An 8,510-nucleotide genomic window follows, 5' to 3' on the forward strand; every position below is an offset into this window, starting at 1 on the left:
CCTCATCTTTTATTCTCCTCTTTCCAAATTCTTTTATTCTTTCTAGCTAAATTCCAATGTCATCTCTTTCATAGAAACTTCTTTGAACTTACTTCAGTCCTAGATATTTATTTGTTTTAGTTATTCACAGGTATTTTTCCCTTTTAGGGAACCTATTACTCTCATAGAAACCATTTGAGCACCTTATAATAAAATCCTTATTGGGATGTTCAGGGGCAGGTGATGCTTTGATATCTTCCATATGGTAGGTACTCAACAAATACATGTTCTGGAAATGTTGCCTGAATATAGCATTATCCCAATACGTAGTAATAAATTAATAGCAAAAGGTAATTACATGTATGCATGTATTTATACAATCAGTTATAGTACTAACAATTTCCTATTGATGACAAGATCAGCTGGACAGTTATTTAATTTGATCACTGCAACTGATAAAATAACTATCACTATTTGGTCATTTTATTCATAGCAATATGAATAGTTCACTTAAAGGTCAATTGCTTAAGAAGGGCAAACATGATCGATATTAAAATCCAGTGTTGCCAAGTTTGCTGCATATTTTTGTTTTGTTGCAAACATATTTTGGTGCAAAACAAATTATGACAAACTAAGTGGTCATCAGGCAAATCTTACTCTTGGTCTTATGTTTCATATACTCTATGGCCTGATCCAAAAATTCCAAAGGTTTCACATTAAGAGAATGGAAAAAAACCCAAGATTATTAGATCATTATTAAACCCAGAAGTACCAGAATTATTTTTTTTAAGATTTTATTTATTTATTTGACAGAGAGAGAGAGAGATCACAAGTAGGCAGACAGGCAGGCAGAGGGAGAGGGAGAAGCAGGCTCCCTGCTGAGCACAGAGCCCGATGTGGGACTCGATCCCAGGACCCTGGGATCATGACCTGAGCCAAAGGCAGATGCTTAACCATCTGAGCCACCCAGGCGTCCCACCAGAATTATTTTTTAATAAGTGCTAGTACTTACTGAAAGTGATGGATCTCTAGCAAGAGATAATCCACTTTAAGCTTATATAAAATCATAGACATTTCAACATTGAGTCTTCCGGAATTGCATTGAAATGGGATATTGAGATTCTTATTTTGGACATGGTCCTTCATTGCTACAGCAATAGTTTAATCACATGGGATCACAGAATAGAATTTTATTTCTATGGACACATAACTACTTTCTTAATCCAGTCTGTTTCTTCCGAGTATGCAAAGACAGTCCCAGAACCATAATGGAGAATATCAGTGAAAGAAGATCATGCAAGAACACAGGCTATTCATCTCTATAGGATTCCCATAGTTATTTGGTAACAGAGTGGTATAAATTCTGTAACACACAGAAGCTCAAGTGCCACTGAGAATGTTTCATGTTACCAACAGAAAATGGGAAAATGGAAACCAGCATCCATACTTCCTTTTTATCATCTGTACTCAATAAATACTGAGTCAAATTCCTGTTATATTTTTTTCCTTATGACAAATATACTTAAGTAGTTGGATGTTTCCATTTCATGGAACTGGGAATTTTACTCATATTGAAATCCACAGTCATGGCTTTTCATATGGAAATTTCTATTCCTCAAGTATACCAGCATAAGAGTCTAGCTTTTATTATTTCGAACTTTGTAAAGACACACCAGATCTTGCTGTTATAGAACGTATAAATGCATTGTTTATGAGCATTTCAGATTATAAGGAAAATGTATTTACCACAAATACCACAAATATTATGATGGTTCCTTTGAAAACAAGACTATTACTTTAAAAGTGAATTGTAATGGATCCAAATACTTATAAAAGATGTTTAAGTAATATATTGAGTGTCTATGGGATATATTGCATATAGATAATTATTTAGGCAACAAGTTTTGTACTGTATAGATTTGGTGACTTCTTACTTATCTTAACTTACCTGCTGGCATAGAAGCAAAATTTAGGCTAAGTCTCCCTTACTCTGGATAGTGCATTTGCCACACTGTCTCAAAACTTTATTAACTATTTTTACTGTATTATACTATTGAAATGAGGTGTTATTAAATAATAAATGGCGAATAGAAAGCCTACCTTTGTAACTGTTCCTTAACTTTATATTTTCACATAGCACACTGAATCATACACACTTAAAATCCTATCATAGAACTACTGGAATGGAAGAGCATTTAAAGTCATCTAAGTCAGAGAGTTATAACTTTATTATGCTGGCAAAACTCCCTTTTCCAAATAACATTGTATATGGAACCCTGAAATATGAAACAGATGGAAACTGTGGCAGCTCTGGTTTAAGAGGAGGCAGTCATCTTGGCCTCATCCTCATCCCTGCAGCAGAACTCTGATGCTCCCCAGAGCACAATCTGATGGTTATTGGTCTGCCCAATCTGCCCAATCTGCTCAGGATCTTTTCTAAAACATTTTTTGACAGATGATCACACTGTCCCTTCTGTAATACTTCCAGGGACAGGAAACATGGTATTTTATGAGAGAAGCCATTTCTTTTTTTGAAAAATGTGGCAATCATTATAAAATAAAACGTGTCCCTTATATTAAACTTCCAAGTCACATTTCCCCATTATCTTATTCTTGTTCTCTTAGGTGATTATTTTATATAATAACTTTCCAGATATTTGAAGACAGTATAGCCCTATAACCCATGTCACTCTGGGCAGAAATAAACTTGACTAAAAGTGTTCACATTCCTTTCTGGAGGAGTGAAATACACTCTGGCCTCTGCTTTGATCTCCCTGGGTGATGCTGTGTTCAGGAGACAGAGTAGCTTTGTCCTTCGGTTGTAGCCATCAGCAAAAAGACTCATATAGCAAAATCTAGATGAAGCTTGGGTTCTGATTAAAGCAGTCTCAAGAAGATATAGAGAGTCTAGTATTTTCAAGTCCTTGGAATTTGACAGATATCAAAAACCAAACTCAAAGCAAGGGTGACTAAAATGCTACATAAACAAGACAAATGAAAGTTGTTTCCAAGATAGAAAATAGAGAGATTCAAAGTTAAAACCTTATATAGAAAGGACAGGACATTTTATGGAGAACTTAATCCCATATACAGAGAATGCCCTAATTAAGTAGGATAATATGTTTATGTGTTGCACCTACTCTGAGAACCATCAATCTAACTACAAGCGTCTGATGGAAACGTCCCGGTCCGTATAGCTACAATAGCCATACTTACCACCCATTTGTTTGGGATAATAACTCTGACAATGGAGTTCTCAGCCATTTTTCAATTTTTTTTTTTTTTTTTTTTTTCCATCTGCAATGGTCACATGCTGCAAGTACAACACTTCCCATCTATCCCCTCCTGGCCCTCGCCTCTTAGGATTTTTCAAGCAGTTTAGTGAGATCGAGTTCTGTTCTATTTACTTTCCATTATGCCATCGTTGCTTTCTCAGGAAGTGGGGTTGGATGTCACCCCAGATTGGGAAAAATACAAAAACTGGTTAGATTTTCAATGTTTAAGAATGAATAAACAGGAAATGAAAGCCAGCAAGAGAAAATCCAGGAGCAGGGTAAGGCCTCTGAGAGACTTTGGGACACAGTAAGTTGTGTAGAAGAGCATCATTGTCATCTTCAGTGTCACCATTGGTATCACAGGAGCTAACATCATGGAGCACTGCTATCTGCCTGGCTTGGCTCCAACATTTTGACTTATGATATCTAATTTAATTGTTACGACTCTATTATACATGTGGGCAAATAAGCACAGAGGGATTAAATGAAAAGTCCAGTACCAACAGTGATAAAATCAAGATTTAAAAATAAATCTGACTTTACAACTCAAATCTTTTAAAAAAACAGCCTTATTGAGGCATAATTGATATGCAAAGAATTTTACAATTTCTTGTGTACAGTTGGATGGGTTTGGACATACAAAAGTACTTGTAATACCATCACCACAGTCAAGGTAATAAACATATCCAACACCTCCCAGAATTTCTCTGTCTCTTATTTTGCCTGTGTGTGGTAACAACACTTAGCGTGAGATCTACTCTTTTCAGAAATTTTGAGGTCCACAATACCATCTTGTGAGGTATAGGTTTACAATATTGGGAAAACTGGATATCCACATGCAAAGAAATAAATTTGAACCCTACCTTACAGCATACAAAAATCATCTCAAAATGTATTAAAGACTTGAACATAAGACCTGAAACTGTAAAACTCCTAGAAGAAAACATAAAAGAAAATCTTCTTCACATTGGTCTTGACACTGATTTCATGGATTTGACACCAAAAGCACAGGCAACAAAAGTAAAAATAGAAAAGAGGGACTCCATCCAACTTAATATCTGCACAGCAAAGGGAACAATCAGCAGAATGAAAATGTGACCCACAGAATGGGAGAAAATGTTCGCAAACTATAGAGCTGATAATGGGTTAATTTCTAAAATATATAAGAAACTCCCACAACTCAATGGCAAAACAACCTGATGTAAAAAAATGAACAAAAGTCTTAAGCAGTCATTTCTCCAAAAAGATATCAAATAGTAAATATATGAAAAGATACTCAATATCATTAATTATCAGGAGACTAGAAACCAAATCCACAATGAGTTATGACCTCAGCAATTAGAATGGCTATCATCAAAAAAATCAGGAAGTAAGTTTTGGAGAAGGTGTAGAGAAAAGGGAACCCCTGAGCACCATTAGCAGGAATGTAAATTGGTGTAGTTACTATGGGAAACAGTATGCAGTTTCTTCCAAAAATTAAAAACTGAACTACCCTATGATCCAGCAATCCCACTTTAGTGTATATATCCAAAGGAAATGAAACAGAATCTCATGTTCATTGCAGCCAAACTATGGAGACAACTCAAGTGTTCATTGACAGATGAATGGCTAAAGAAAATATGATATATACATACAATGGAATATTAATCAGTGTTATAAAAAAGGAAATCCTGCCATTTGCAACAACATGGATGAACCAGGAGGACACCATGCTAAGTTAAATAGTCTAGTCACAGAAAGACAAGTACTATATGATTCCATTCTGTATGAAGTATCTGAAATAGTCAACCTCACAGAAGCAGAGAATACAATAGTATTTGCCAGGGACTAGAGGGTACAGGAAACAGGAAGTTGTTATTCAATAGGTATAAAGTTTCTGGAGTCACACTTTTAATTATGACATTTAATTTTGAAAAATGAGTTAATACATGAAAGGAGAAATTAATATATAGTTTTCATTTTCTTGTCTCAAAAGAAATAAAACAAATAAATCTAAAATAAGAAATAAAAGATGATAAAAAAGCACAAACAGAAAATGAGAGCTGAAGATGTAAGCAAGAAAAATGAAGGTGAAACTATAAGTATGGGACATAATGAGCAAAAAAGCTCAATTACTGAATTGTCAACTGCATTAGAAACTGTTAAATCTGAACTTGCATGCATACACTTAAATACATGATGAGATCTGGGAGGATGTCCCAAGATAAAAGAGATGGGGAAAAGGGGCGCCTGAGTGGCTCCGTTGATTAAACGTCTGCCTTCAGCTCAGGACATGATCTTAGGGTCCCGGGATCAAGCCCTGCGTCGGGCTCCCCCCTCAGTGGGGAGTCTGCTTGTTCCTCTCCCTCTGTCCCTCCCCTTGCTCATGCTCCCTCTCTCTGTCTCTTAAATAAATAAATACAATCTTTAAAAAAGAGACAGATGGGGAAAAGGTGGAAAAAATCAGAGATGAAGAGGAGAGTAAACAGATCAATCAACATTAGTATACTTGTTGTACTTGACAACAGCAAACAGAACAGAAATGATAATCAAGAATATTATAAATATTATAGGAGGAATCTCTCCTGAAATGAAAGGAAATTGAGTGATTAGATCAGATATAAATTCTCCATTATATATCACCAAATGAAATTAAATGAGATAGGAATTCAGACACACTAGAGTGAAATGTTTTAATCAAGTCACTCAGAAAAGTACAAAAATCAAACTGACTTCCTTTCATTTAAATGAAAAAGTTTTGAGATTGATGAGTTATATAACAAACATGAATTGCCATTCATGTGGGAAAGCAAAGAAAGACAATGGTAAGTGTACAAGGGGTGAAGAAAGTAAACTTTAGCCATACAGTTTTCATGAAACAAAAGTGTTTATTTTAGTCAGAATTAGAGACATCAGGAGCAGGTGAGTCATAGTATATAGGATCAGTAATGAAGATTGAAATAATGTAATGTGAGTATGAAGTTAGTTATTATTATAAATAAGGTAAAAGAGAATGTCATTTGTCAAAAATAACTATATTTATTGAATAAATATACAAATATAATGAGAATTAGTTGGGGGTATACTCTTTCAGATTTGGGCTCCAAACATTTGAAATTCAGAAAATCTGATCAATCTAAAGCACAGTTTTATTCTCAGATTTGCTAGGAGAAAATAAGTAGTGTTTATGTTTTGAGGTTGATATTAAGAAAAACATAGGTATTAGTATGATTTGTTTTCAAGCTTTGTTAAGAAAATCCCTCATCAAATAAATAGTCAAGGGACTACATTGGGATGTACGAAACTATAGCTTCAGACAGGTTGATTTAACAATAGTCACTGAGTGTTCATAAGTGCTTTCTATTTACCAGGTGTTGTATTAGGATCTTCACAGACAATATCTCATTTAAGCTTTTCACCAATCTTACATGGTAGATATTTCCATTATAACTCTCCTTCTAATAGATGAATAAACTGAGAAAGTGCAGACAGATCATAATAGTTTTCCAAAGTTTCATATTTAGTGAGTGACAAAGCAAGGTCTGAGCCCAGGCAGTCAGATTCCAGTGAGTCACTGTTAACACCACCTTAAAATTTACTCATATTCTCTCATAGGAAGATTCCCAAGTCACTGAATCTTGGTATTATTTAAAACTCTACAAATAGATCTTCTGTGGTAACTTCTTACACGTGAATAATCTCTTTAGTCTTTTTTTTTCTAATTTTATCCTATAAAGATATTTTTTATTTCAAATATGAGTACCTTGCTGTCAGACGTGTGTATGAACGAACCATGCACTAATTCATCAAGACTCACGTCTCACACCCTACTTGTGGTACTGCTTGAATTTGAAGACCATCTTCAACTATGCTTAAAAATCAAAATATTAGTGGAAAGAATAGAGAAGAAACGAACATCTTTGTATTTTACCACCAGATTCCTGTTCCTTTTTTATGTATTTTTTTCTCTTTTAGCTTCAGTGTCTGAGTTTCTTATAGTTAATACACAATGTAAGCATTGGGAATGATTTCACTAAATTTCTATCTTAGGGGAACTCATAGATGGTTTAACAAAAAACACTACTTCTGGGGAGCTTGGCTGGCTATAGAAACAAACAACTATGCTTCTTTTTTAAATTTGGTCATTGCCAAGGGGTGTAGAAATACCTCCATTATAGCCTCTACCAATTGTTCTCCCCACAAGCCTTACTTATACAAGGAAAATAAAAGCAATGGGTTGAGTCAATGGATTAGACAGGTAGTTTGGGTTCATATAGGTGAAACAACTAGTTAATTGACTCTATTATTCATTTTTGTCCAATTGTTTTGGCATTGAAAAGTCACAGCCTGGGCTTTTCCAGAGCAGCATATGCCTTTGTATATTATGATTGAACTTTTATCTTTCAAATTAGGAGCAACAACAAAGACGAAACACATTTCTTTCTGGTTTTACTCCATATGGGTAACTGATATTATCACAGCTAGAGTTGAGCGGCCTAGAATATGTAATTTCTTTATGTAAAAAATTATCTTCATCTTGGGGAAAAGCTCTATTTGGCAATGCATCAATTCCTCTGCTTTTGTTCATTATTTGTTTGAACAAAAGTAATTATGCTTACAACAAATTAAGCATCAGAATTTTTCTTTTAGTTTCTGGTAGTGTATTTCATATTCAACTATCAGCTATATCATTAAATCTGTCTAATTTTCATCAAAAAACAACATTCATTTTTAAAAAATTAAATATAGCATGTTCATGGTTTTGTTTTATTAATGAAAACTAACAATTATTGGGGCGCCTGAGTGGCTCAGTCATTAAGCGTCTGACTTCGGCTCAGGTGATGATCCCAGGGTCCTGGGACTGAGCCCCACATCGGGCTCCCTGCTCCGCAGGAAGCCTGCTTCTCCCTCTGCTTGTGTTTCCTCTTTCTAAGTGTCTCTCTCTGTCAAATAAATAAATAAAATCTTTAAAAAAAATGAAAACTAACAATCATTATGTCAAAAAGTTTATACAAATGCCTGTAAAACAAATTATTACATGCTTACAAATACTGATTTTAAGGTAAATTTTAGATGAGCAACCCTTTAATGAATACCAAATAAATTTTAATTGAATATATGTTATATGTGGCAAAATTATTTGTCACCATACTTTAGCATTAACTGAACCTAATATGTTCCAAATGACAGTAACACTTATGAGAGTCTTATAATCATTGAAAAATTCAAGTGTTTCTCAGGCATGGTCTGTGGCCAAAATATGTGATTCAGGATACT

This window comes from Mirounga leonina, unplaced genomic scaffold, assembly GCF_011800145.1.
Source record: "Mirounga leonina isolate KUSES-001 unplaced genomic scaffold, KU_Mleo_1.0 Mir_53, whole genome shotgun sequence".
Lineage (NCBI taxonomy): Eukaryota > Metazoa > Chordata > Mammalia > Carnivora > Phocidae > Mirounga > Mirounga leonina.